The sequence below is a fragment of the Taudactylus pleione genome, unplaced genomic scaffold (genome assembly GCF_031769625.1).
Source record: "Taudactylus pleione unplaced genomic scaffold, aTauple2 ptg000037l, whole genome shotgun sequence".
Classification (NCBI taxonomy): domain Eukaryota; kingdom Metazoa; phylum Chordata; class Amphibia; order Anura; family Myobatrachidae; genus Taudactylus; species Taudactylus pleione.
Genome location: NW_028284439.1, coordinates 17,228,182 through 17,238,817, shown reverse-complemented (window position 1 = coordinate 17,238,817; position 10,636 = coordinate 17,228,182). Strand labels below are relative to the sequence as shown.

Sequence of the window (10,636 nt, the reverse complement as noted above, 5' to 3'; positions counted from 1 at the left end):
CTTGCATACACTAACAAAGGGTCCCAGTCCATGCACTCTCTAATGGTTAGCCAAACCTTTGTGGAGGCTGGCCACATTCCCTAGAGGCTGGTCTCACCCCTAAGTATGGGCCCCTATCACTGCATTACCCTGGTGGGCCCTTGATGCCCCAGTCCAACACTGAGCCCATAGGATACAGCAGCTTTTGCCATCTTCAGATGGCAAAGCTGTGGGGACCAAGTTCCTGAATGCTTTACATTCTGGAACTTGGTAAATCTGACAGCATCGTATGCCACATAAAAACTTATGGGGGTTGCAGTGATGGCAGAAATTGAGGGACAACAGAAGACTTCATAGATATCTGCTGAGACCCCTCCATAATACATCTGGGTGATACTTTTTATTTGTGGATATCCCCTGAAAATGGGAATGAATTGGAGATGAGCAGTCCGGATTGGAATCCGAACCCGCCGGAACATCGGGAATCCGAGTCAGTCTAAGTGGTGGCTTGGGTCTTCCCGTCTGACTCGCATTCCACTTCGAGGTGTCAGATTCTTGCGTTTTTTGGATTCTATATAAGGCACTGCAACAGGACTTGGTGCTATTTCCTTGTCCGGCATGCTGCTCTATGCTGCGCTTAACTCTGCTGTATAGACTGTGCTGTGTCCAGACTGACAAGTAGCTGTGCTGCTTAGTCAATGTGTATAGGGGGTGCACGCTACTGTATGCTGTGCTGTGCTCTGCTGTATTGGCAGTGCTGTGTCCATCAATAAGACATTAAACTGCATATATAAGCCCTGTGACTCGACTCCATGCTGTTTGAATAGACCTGTGCCTGCAACATCAAATAATAAAATAAAACAATTAAATAATTGTATTGTATGTACTGTTTGGTACGCTTTTCTATGTGCATATATAAGCCCTGTGGCTCCAGTCCAGGCAGGAATAGAGCTGCGCAATCCAAAAATTAATTAAATCTCTGTATTGATTGTACTGTTTGGTGCACTTTGTTCACATGCATATATAAGGAAAGTAAAGAGAAGAGGGATTCCGCACAGAACCTTCATAAATGACTTATAGTAGTTACTTGATTAATTATAAACCAACCATCCTATATTTAGATACAAAATGTGTCATTGAGTATTGTTGGTGGTGCTCCCAAAGCCCAGTTTAATACATACGTTAAACAAGAACAGAGAAAAAGAAGGGCTTGTTGCTGGGGCACTCTTTATGAATATTCATACAGTATATTAAAATCTAACCTTTATTATGTATCAATAAATTTGAAAGGTACTCATATACAATAGTTAATGCTTACAAGTGTTGTATATTAATCACCTGTAGCAAGGAAAAGAAAAAGAGAGAGAAAAACTCATATAACATGAAAAATAAAATATTACTAAATCAGCATTCCACTGAGTTGGATTGACTAGATTTTAAGGGAGGATTGACAATAAACAGGTATATTAGTTACCCAACTGTATGGTAATGGTATGTAAATGCTCTGCCATGTGCACTCTAGTCCCAGTTATCCTTTTTTGACCTACAGCACCTGGTATTCCCAAGTGGTCTCCCATCCAAGTACTAACCAGGCCTCTTACTGTTTAGCTTCCAAGATTGGACGAGTTTGGGCAAAGCAAGTAATGTATGGCTGTAGGTATAGGTTATTTATGGGAATGATATTCGCACCAGCCCACGGTCAGAGCAAAAATTTGTAAATGTACGACTGTCACAGTGAGTAGTCCATTTTATTAATAAAAAGTTTCACAAAAAATTATGCATGAGCATACTTAAATGTTACACGTAAGAGTGATGTGCTTTGTTGTTGCTAAATCATGCATATCATACGTGTAACCTTAAATAAAGGAATGTATGTCATGAAGTATCACAGGCGATATGCCTAAAGATGGTATTGTTTACACATGTATTTCACCATTCCTAATTGGTAATCATAATCTCATATCCTGTTTAACTGCATATTACATAACCAAATACCTTTAGTGTTCATAATAAACTATTCATTCTCTGTGATGTCTTATTTCTATCAAACAAAGTCACTTAGTATTGTATGTTCCTTATTTGTTAAGTACACAGTTTTTAGTATAGTTCAATATTATTTACCATTGTTGGTGAAAAAAATGCATAGTAAGTATCTCCTAATTCAGTATTGTTTAACATTACTGGTGACAAAAAGCACAGTGAGTGTCTCCTTATTAGAGTGCCAAGAGGTAAAGTATCACAGATATTAGTATCTTGCATCCACATAGATGCTACATGCAGACTGTCTAAACCATCAATTATAAGCATAGTGTCTGTTTTGTAGAATTATGTGGTACTCATTAAGTGTGAAACTGAGCAAACTGTTGGACACAAAGGTCCATCGGTAATTCTGTGTAAACATGCAATACCAAACCAACGCTGTGGTTACATGGAGTCTGGTCCATGCACAGACTGAGTCTCCATGTGGTGTGCAGTAATCAAGAAGATGCACATTTCGCCTCACCCCCCTGGTGGATGGTACTGGTGGCACATGCACAGGACACCACAAGTCCAAGAAGATGACTCATGCGCAAACAGAAGCAGACCCCAGGGACATCGGTAAAACCTCAGAGGGAAGCAGAAGACAGGATTACCAGGCCCCAGGATACCATATCGCATCACATAGACAGGAAGGTGTACATGAAGTCCTACTTAGGAAACAAATATATTGCATTTCAAACATATGATGTGTATAGTTAAGTAACATATCAGTAATGCAAATGTACATGAATAGACCACATAGTATGGAAATAAGGTTTTCTGTACATAGAAAACAACACACCATATATGTAAGTAAAATGACCAAGCCTGCATACTGCTCTATGCCTATTGTTGGGCTGAATGCTGTATTTTATATCATTCTTCAAGTTAAGTAGACTTTAAGCACAATATGTTATATGGTCTTGCAGAGACATTTTCTCACTTCTTTTTTTGAAAGGAACAATAATCTTTTAAATGCTCCTTACTTTTACAGTTTCAGATCAAATGGTTTTCATGTTGTTAAAGACAAGTTCTTAAATCTACCTTTATTCATTTGAGATTTCATTCTGCATTTTATAGTCAGTATGCAGATGTCACACTGATATGCAAAATGTAATGAAATGATGAGCCATACATACAGTAAATGAGTGTAACCAGTATTATTTTGTGTCACAGGGATCAACTTTCCTGTGATACTGTCCATGTGTGAATTACAGAATGGTCATGTTTGCTGAGTAATTGGACAATCTGTTAGAAAGGGAAAGCCTTGAACAATTGGATTATCTGTTCAGAACAGTGAAGACTCAAGTAATTGGACAATCTGTTAGAAAGAGAACTTCAGAATAAGTGAAAAATCTGTTAGGTTAAAAAAATAACCTAATAAGTGCCCCATGGAACACCAGTGTCATCAAGTCCTATATAAAATAATACTTAACACAATACTCATTTTAAACACATGAAACATTGTATATGTGAAAATGTCATCTAATTCTAAGTTTAATTTTCTTTGTGTCTACAGCACATAATTCTAGAATGACAACCACATTTCCAGACCCCAGAAGCAATGTGCTTGCATTTGGTACTTGTTTACCAATGCAGTCATTTGGAGCCTCAACATATGTATTTTCTATTTAAAAAAACAAAAACAAAACATTTTGCCCTCTTCAGGATCATATTGCTTATTTAAAAAAAATATATAAATGGTCATACTCTCCTGGAACGTCCAGGAAAATAGTCACATTCCCGCATTCCAGTCACTTCCTAGTGAAATGGGTGGGACAGGCACATGATGGCGCCATTCTAAGCAACTTGCCACAGGTAACAATGGCTACCTGCAACTCTCCTCTAGGGACTCTCCTCAAGGGGACAAAAAAAATTAAGTATGCAAATGATGCTGTAACTCTTAGCAACAACACATTGGGGGTAATTTACACATTTCAAATGTGTGGTAAAATATATAAAGAAATCAGTTAATTTTTTCAGAGGTGTTTTAATACATGCCCCCTGCATGTGTTAAAAACCATTCGAAAGATGGTGTAAGTCATTGCCGTCTCATGAATAAGGTATGGGGAGGGGGAGAAGGGTGTCACAGCATGGCATGTCTGTTATAGGTGCAGGGACCCCCCTTAACCCATGGCCTCATGTACACTATATATCATGTACCCATTATAGATACTGATTTACTATAATTAAGTTGAAAACCTAATTGCACTAATGTCATGATCCCGGGCTGACTCACAGATACAGGAATCTGGATCAGCTGGTCGTGATGGTGGCCACCTCGGTCACTTACCAATCTACGCACTTCTACAGCCACCTCAAAAGGATTAACGGGCCCTTTGCATTTATCAAACAAATTATTAACACTTCACCTTTAGTTACACACAGGTATGTAGCAAGGGCCTCACAGGCTCGCAAATTCGATAAGAATCATGGAGAATATGCTACATTAAATGTGTTAAATCCCAAAAATATTTTCAAGGCTTATTTACAAAAATATCAATAAAATGGGTTCCGTACTATAGACAGAAAAAGGTACACAATGTCTAGATAGACACCAGTTGTTAGTCGATAGATCAACTGGGACAAAAGGTTGACAGGGAAAAAAGGCGACACACTAAAGGTCGACATGTAAGAAGGTCAACCAGTACAAATGGTCGACACAAAAATGGTCGACACGTGATGTTTTTTGTTCTGTAGGAATAGGGTTAGGCACTTCCCCAATGGTTAGGGTTAGGCATCAGAAGGGAGGGTTAGACACCAAGGGGAGTGTTAGAGTGAAGATTAAGGCTAAAAAAACATGTCAACCATTTTTGTGTTAACCATTTGACCCTGTTGACCATTTGTATCTGTCGACCTCCCTACATGTCAACATTTAATGTGTCAACATTTTGTCCAAGTTGACCTATTGACTAACATCTGGTGTCTATCTAGACACTGTCTGCCTTTTTACTGTCTATCTGTTAATCCATACCCTAATAAAATGACACACATATTAATTATATATGCAAATATTTAAAAAAAAAAATAATTCTGAGTTTCTAAGACAATTTACAACACAGTTCTTAGCGTTGCTGCTGGGTGGGAGGTTTCATCCACGAGAAGGTCCTGGCACACTCAGCACTTTCTTCTGCCCCCCAATGAATGAACAACGTGGGTAGGGAAAGATGCACTCTTATTTGTGCACGGGCCCTGCTAGCCCCCACATTTCTGATTAACTCTCCCAGTGCCAGCTGTTAGTAAATTCTGTGACTTAAGGTGGGTACACACCTAAGCAATATATCTGCAGATCGAGTGATCCGCAGATATATCTGCAGATGATGGTCGGTCATACACACTGAACAACCATCATCTGCATGCTGCAGCGTGTCCCAGAGGGTGGGTCAGGGGCATGTCCCAGTGGGCGGGGGTGTGTCCTGCTCCCCTTCCCGCAGCTGCCACTTTGTGTATGGGTGGTCTGCAGACCACCCGTACACACCTGCCAATGGACAGATATGTCTGCAGACATATCTGTCCATCGGCTGTGCAGCCCAGCCAATGCGATATGTCTGTGAATGATGCCATTTACAGACATATCGCTGGTACACACTGACCAACGTGCAGCAGATATATTGGCCGATCAATTGGTCGGCCAATATATCTGTCAGTGTGTACCCAACGTTACACACATTCTGCTCTTCAACTCACACAAGCCAGTATTTCACATTTTACTCAACTGCTCAAAGGGTTCCATAACTGTCTGTTAGAAGATAAGTCACAGTTGTGTAAACATTCTTCAAATCGCAAGAATGGTCCTAGATGGTTATCACCCTCTCTTCCTGGTGTGGCTGGCTTCAAAAGAATCCCAAGTCATAAACCACAGTGTACCCATCACCTCCTCTGGACCAACCACAGGTCAACTAGGCATCAAATGCAGCTGGTTTATCACATATAGATCAAGAAATATAATTTCTGATTTATTCTGGACCTATTCGCTACAACTAGATTGATTAAAGCTTATTTCTTGCTCTGTCTTTTTCATTTGCACTTTTGGTTAGTATATTTTTATTAGTCTAGCGCAGTGGTTCCCAAATGCATTCCTAACAGTCCAGGATATCAATGACTGAGCACAAATTGTTATATCAGAATGAATGAGGCACTGTTAGGGTGCCTTGAGGACCGAGTTTGGGAACCACTGGTCTAGTGCAAGTTTTCCAATGGAAGCAAATAATAACATTATATAAAGTGAAATAATGAAAATACATAAATGTGTTGTAACATGTTCAGTCTATCAGATTTTTAAAAATGTTTAATACACATTAGAAAATAGATAATAAGACTGGTTGTTATGCCTTACAACAGGAGTGTTTCATCATGGCCATGTGTGATCTTCATGGAACCCCCCACCCTGGAAGAAATCGTGCTGGGGCATGCGCTGAAGACTATGGCACAGTGTGAGATTCTACTGCGCAAGTTCAATATCTCCAGGAACATTAAGCTGGCAACAGTTTTCAGGATATTTATTCATAAATATGGCTCTGGTGGCTGCAGTGCAAATTCAGAGTTTGCAGCATGTGCAGTGTGGATTTGCTTTGACACAGGTTCCTTACAGCACTGCAGACCTCCACCCATTATAGAGAGATACACCACCAGTGTATTACAACACATTTCAGCATATTGTACCATATTGCCAGAGTCCCTTTTATTTATTTAAAAAAGAACTGATCAATGTTGTAATAATGGTAAAAACAGTATTTCACGTCTACCAACTATATAGATTGTTAGTAATGAATTATCAATGCAAAATAACTTTTAATTCACATTCTCATTATTTTCTTCTTATATTGAAAGTACAATATAACTGCAAACTAATCTCCATGAAGCCCTGACATGTGTTTGTTATTCGGATGTGTCTGGAAACAAATGCACACAGTTTTGTGGTCACATAAATCATGAAAGATAGAGACATTTATCATTGTACCTTTCTTTTGTCCCTGCAATATGTTAGTTGTATTACATGCAGACGCTTTCTTTCCCTTAGGGAATCTATCATAGCAACCAATAAACTAGTGCAATCCAGATGCTCATAGTTCTTTTTCTCTGCAGTGTTCAGTACTGTATTTAATAGTTTTTTTTATAAATAGTTGATTGAATTGGACTTATTCTAATATGCCTTTGATAGGGGTTTTTATAGGAACCCTCGTACTACTCTTTTAGCTTTAACAATGTTTTTAATATATGTGTATTTGTATTCGGAGGACATTGAATTAACTTATCTTGTCTAATATTATTGCACAATACAAACACATTCTACAAGAGGTTAAACTTAAAACATACCAATATTCTCAGGAATATAGGGCCGCAACTGTGAGAGATGAGTGCAAATTTCAAACTGTGATCATTGACTTATTCGTGAGTTTGATAAAAATTTCAAATAAATGAATATCTCTGTCCATTTGCCTGCATAATCAGGACATTTTGTTCTGCTTTATTCCACACCCCATTTTCTCTCTGTCTCTCTTTCTTTTTCTCTCACTCTCGCTCTCTCACATCATTAAAATAAATGTGTGTTGGTGAGGGAGTTTGGCGGTAATATGTTTCGGATTTTTTGTTTTTTTTATGTTTAAATATTTTTATCTTTTTTGCTTTATTCTTAACAGATTATCTTTATTAATTAATTGTTATGTTAATATTTAAATTATACTAAAATACAAAAATATTTTTAACCACACCTACTGCAATATTAATTTGAAAATGGATTTCATTATTTTAATTGTTACACTATTTTGTCTATCTTATAAACATCCCATTTTCAGTTAAATAAATAATATGGTAGGTGTTATTGAAACTCATAAAAAAATAAAATAAAAACAATATATATATATATATATATATATATATGTATGTCTCTCACATACTCAGCAGCGCACTTCAGCGCAGGTAATCCTGTAGATCTCCAGATAAACTTTCAAGATGTATTTGCTAAATAATCCTTAAATTTCCTCTTGCCAGGAGGATCCCAGATTTTCTAAAAGATGCAGATAGTAGGAATAGTGCACTCATGAGAATAGTATAAAAAATATAGTTTCACTTTTATGGATGCTCACATACATCAAGGTTAAGAACTTTGTACATAGCCCAGTAATCAGCTCTTCTCAGCTGGCAGATCTCTTAGTCGCCACTGCTTCTGGAGATAGCAGGAGCCTCTGGATCAGCGCTGCTTCTGGAGATAGCAAATGACTTTAACGTCTCAAATCAGTTTTGACCACACCTGGTTGGTCAGTTAAACCATAATGTATTTACATGTTAATATGCATTAATACATAGATTGTGAATCAACAAATCAAACCTGAGATATTAAGGACTTGCAAATTATGCTACTAGATGTGTAATTAGTGTGAACAAATATTCTTAATGATCGAGAAATAACTTTAATACTTAAATACAAAAGAACCAGACTAGGATCATATTTCCGCTACAGCTGAAATGTTGATGTAAGAAATTTGAATACTTCTCTCCAGTGACTTATAAGACTGATGCAGCATTAACAAATATGCAATGGGTGCAGGGTGTGCAGTACACATGGGCCCCTAGGTCCAGAGGTCCCCATTCCCACACCAATGTTCTACAATACGTACCTCTCCAGAAGCCCACATTGGCAGTAGCAGCACTTCACAAATCAAAGGGAAAATGGTGTAACTACCATTTCCTAGCAATTTCCACATGCGCACTGGGAAAAAGGCAGCCACACGATTTTACCAGAGTCATGTACATGCGCAGTAGACTGTGGCACAGCACCAGAGTCTACTCACTTGCATCACCAGATAAAGAGGGGGCCCAGATGCAGAATGCACATTTGCCCTCTCCTCTCTTAGTAAGCCCTTGATCCAGATGGAGGGAATCTTAAGGCAGGGCCACCATATATGTAAAAATTCACAACCTCTCCAGCAGACAGGAGGGGAGCAGGAATGCATTGTGGCCAATTTGTCAGCCGTATGGAACCATCTATAATAAACCTATGCATTCTCTTTGATTAGCCTGGAGATAGAGCTGGAGGCCACCTTTCTCTAATGATTTTCTAGTAGTCCTACTCTGGTGGGGGTGCCAAGTTCCTATCCCACTCACTCTCATGTCTGCCTCCAGATTCTTGGAGAATGCCAAGGACTAACTTGTAGAGTAGGGAGATTATACCTTTCTGCAAGGGTGAGGAGAGGCATAGCTTCTCAAAGTGGGATACAGGGTGGTGGGTGGGCACAAAAGGAGAGACACCACAACGTCTGAGTTGTATGTTTTCATAGAGTTATAAATTGAGGGCCAGGTAAGCAGAGTGGATATCCTCAAATTATAGGATGATCGTTTGGTGTATGAGGTCTGTCTCCTAAAGTCATTTTTTATGTCCTGTCTGCATATGCCATATGCATTTTAGATATTATTATATTTTCTAAAATGAGAATCCATTATATCTTGCAATCTTAGAAGGTGTTTGTGTTATTGTTGGCCTTTAGAAACAGTACATAATTAAAAAAAACTATATATATATATATATATATATATATATGCAATTAAAAGCTGTTTTTCCTTTTTGCTTCCATGTTTTGTAATTTAATTCTGCACAGGAAATCACCATTATTGCTGACTTTGTTTTTCTACATCTATTTCTCTCTGTTTATCAGTGGTGTCAGTGAACAAGCCCATCTCTCCTTTTTCTGCAGCGGATTGTGAATTTCAGCTGTGACATGAGTTGGCACTCTCACTTTGTACCACCCTAGTGCTAAATTGCTCAGATTTAAACCAAAGGTACAGTCATTTTGCTCAGGGTATGAATACAAAGCAAGCTGATTTCATGAACCCACTAATCCACACATCCACATCCAGATCAGCAGAAAGTGATAGAGAGAAAGAGAGAGAGAAATCCAATTTCACAGTTGAATAGCTATAATGTGTATAGGGGGTACAGTGCACACTGGTCCCTTTATCCAGAATAAACTTCACAGTGTGCCTGCTATGTGTGCCTGCTATGTGTGCCCCCCTATTTAATCTGCCCGTGATGCTATCTTCCAGGTGATATATTTTAAAAAATGGTCCCTATGTAAAGACTTTCATTCTGTCATTGTGTCAAAGCCTTTACTATGTTTTGTGCATGCTCCATATTCCTGAATATTACCCAAAAGATGTCTGTAGTAGGTGGGAGACACCTGTCCAGATGGAAGAATGCTGACATAGTACCCTCTGGGTGTTAATATGCCTTTGAATGTTTCCTGCCAATTCTCTGTATCCAAAGAGTAAAGCAGATAAGGCACTTTAAGCTTCTGCAGTTTCAATGAAATGTACAGCAATAACTGTTAGAGGCCTGTCTACTTTTACAAACCATATATACTTCTTTGCTATTATGGAAGGGAGTATATTTTATAACCAATGAGAAAATATATTTTGGAATTTATGTTCGCAACATCATTTAGTAGAGATATAGGTCTACATTTTGCTATTGAGGTTTAACCTTATTTGGAAAGAAAGTGATCATGAATTAGTTGGGGCACACTGCCAACGTCTATTTTGGGCCTTTGTCTGCCTCATTGGTGGTTCAACTGTGAAGCATGATGTGGTCACAGCCACTTTATGCAGTGAAAAGTGTGGTTCTTCAGAGCTGCTGTCATTACGG

General features: G+C 38.5%; 1 pseudogene; it reads right to left on the bottom strand.

Moving 5' to 3' along the window:
- Positions 1-1,519: 1,519 nt before the first annotated feature.
- LOC148538759 (5S ribosomal RNA) lies at positions 1,520-1,638 on the bottom strand (annotated as a pseudogene).
- Between the last annotated feature and the right edge of the window lie 8,998 nt (positions 1,639-10,636).